The sequence below is a fragment of the Sorex araneus genome, chromosome 5 (genome assembly GCF_027595985.1).
Source record: "Sorex araneus isolate mSorAra2 chromosome 5, mSorAra2.pri, whole genome shotgun sequence".
Lineage (NCBI taxonomy): Eukaryota > Metazoa > Chordata > Mammalia > Eulipotyphla > Soricidae > Sorex > Sorex araneus.
Window position 1 is genome coordinate 177,017,304 of NC_073306.1, and position 2,803 is coordinate 177,020,106.

Below are 2,803 nucleotides of genomic sequence, written 5' to 3' on the forward strand. Positions count from 1 at the left end.
ACTTTAAAGAAAATTAAATATATTGAAATTTACAATATTGAGGGTCTGGAATGATAGTACAGTGGTTATGGGTTTGTCATCCTGCAGCCAACCCAGGATCCCTTTCCAGCAACTTATCTGGTCTGCCGATCCCTGCCATGAGTAATGCCTGCGTGCAAGCCAGGAATAATCCATGATAATTTCTGGGTGGCCCCAAAACAGAAAGAAAGAAAGAAAGAAAGAAAGAAAGAAAGAAAGAAAGAAAGAAAGAAAGAAAGAAAGAAAGAAAGAAAGAAAGAAAGAAAGAAAGAAAGAAAGAAAGAAAGAAAGAAAGAAAGAAAGAAAGAAAGAAAGAAAGAAAGAAAGAAAGAAAGAAAGAGAGGAAGAAAAAAAGAAAGAAAGAAAGAAAGAAAGAAAGAAAGAAAGAAAGAAAGAAAGAAAGAAAGAAAGAAAGAAAGAAAGAAAGAGAGAGAAAGAAAGAGAGAGAAAGAAAGAGAGAGAGAAAGAAAGAAAGAGAGAGAAAGAAAGGGAGACAGAGAAAGAAAAAAAGAGAGACAGAGAGAGACAGAGAGAGAGAAAGAGAGAGAAAGAGAGAAAGAAAGAAAGAAAGAAAGAAAGAAAGAAAGAAAGAAAGAAAGAAAGAAAGAAAGGAAGGAAGAAAGAAGAAAGAGAGAAAGAAAAAGGAAAAAGAAATTTACAATATTATAAATAACCCAAATTACTAGAAATGTGGATGAGCTCAAATATAATTATGCCTAACAATTTATATTAAATCACATATTAATGAGAGTAGAACATCTTTTGTTTATGCTGTTGCCTCTTAAACTCACCCACACTAGTAACCATAAAATTAATATATATGCATATAAAATTGTATTTTAGTTCAATGAAATTTTGTAGTTTATATCAAAAGCAAAAAACAAACAAAAACTTCTGGTACTGAATTTTAAGAGGCCACTAAATAAAAATCTGGCTGCATATTGCAAAATGAAGGAATGTAGAATACCATTGCAATATTACATACATAAATTACAATATAAGTCATATAGAAGTAGCATGAGCGATTATGAACCTCCTCTATTTGGAGGTTCATAATCTCTCTATACTTTGTTCATAAATAAACAAAATATAAAAATAATTGACAATAAATTATAATAAATTAGAGATTTTTGCAAAGATTCAAAGAAGCTTCCGCTCTTGACATTCTCTCAATGTGATTATATCAGGTGAAAAAAGAGATTATATGGATTTCACAAAGAGTTCTACCAAAGTGTTGACAATATTCTATCTAATTATGACAAACGTTATCAGAAGAACTGAAATCGTGAGGGAATTTTCTCTTTCTTTTTCTTTTTTTACCTATAAACTCTACTACGGAAGAGACCTACAGATTTATTTTTTTGAGGAGTTGCCATCCAGAGCTCTTGGTGGTCTGTCCTCTCACACAAAGTCCCCAGAAGTGCTGCAGCCTCCTGTGGGCCCGTATCTTCCTCAGTCACTCAGAGCTTGTTGTCCTTACCTTTGACCAGAACTTGACATCCTTCACATCCTTTTGTCTATTCAACTTGCATGGATTCTGCAGAATGATGATCACGCATTCTACCGCATCCTCCTTGAGCTCTCCTGCCCATTGGTTAGGTCACTGTCTGCTTTCCTCAATGCCATATGAGCTTATCTTTTACTCACATCCTTAAAAGCAGTGAATGGGAAAGTCTATTTACAACTGCCCATGGATGTTAGTGTTGAGTTTTGGCAAAAATGTGCTGGAACTTCTCAGGGATCACTAGAGACATGGGCGCCACACAGCGATGGCATCTAGACTTCCTGTGGAAGACTTGCCAGAATTTTCTTGACGTGATAAAAAGCCCTTACCAAATGTCTATTGCTAAATTTATAGTTACTGATACAAGAACATATTTCCTCTTACCATTAACTGAAAGTAAATAATGTCTGATCTAGCCTCTCTTATTGTTCTAAAAATCAGTGAGTGAAGAAGGGAAGAATAAATAGAAAGTAAACAATAAGATGTGGGTTTAAAATGGAAAAAATCTGGAGCTGGAGTGATAGCACAGCAGGTAGGGCGTTTGTTTTGCACGTGGCCAACCAAGGTTCAATTCCCAGCATCCCATATGGTCCCCTGAACACCGCCAGGAGTAATTCCTGAGCATCACCAGGTGTCACCCCAAAAGCCTAAATAAATAAATAAATAAATAAAATGGAAAAAATCTTCCTGGGGGTTGTACAGGGGTTGAAACGTATTCTTCTCATACGTCAAGCCCAGTTTGATTTCTGGCACTACATAATTCCCTATGCATTGTTAGTATAACCCTGGACCACTTGACAGCACCCCTGGAGAGGCCTCCCGAAATAAAGTTAATAAAGTGATGTGTGTATGATTTCAAGGTATAATTCAGTTGAAGTAACCAACCTTAGTATTGGCAGGAATTTAGATATAGATTCATAGAATACAGTTCAAAGCACAGAACACAAATTACAAACACAAATATCCAGATAATTTTGTTGTTTCTTATTAAATGAACTATCAAATAATTATATTTACAGGAAAATTGTAGGTATGCTACAGTTTCCATCAACCACATATGTAAGTTTCTGATTATTCATTCTGTACATTAAGATGATACATTTGTGAATTGAACAATGTTATTGATGCACTATCACTAATCAAAACTTCATACTTCAATCATATTCTCTTCGCTTTACCTAATATTATTTTTATTAGGTAATAATAAAAAATATTAAAAAATTTTAACCATACTTAGATCCAAGCAAGGATATTATAATATTTAATGCTTTCCTCTCTTTA

General features: G+C 34.1%; 1 pseudogene; it reads right to left on the reverse strand.

Moving 5' to 3' along the window:
* Positions 1–1,363: 1,363 nt before the first annotated feature.
* On the reverse strand, positions 1,364–1,772 carry LOC129405036 (40S ribosomal protein S18-like; annotated as a pseudogene).
* Between the last annotated feature and the right edge of the window lie 1,031 nt (positions 1,773–2,803).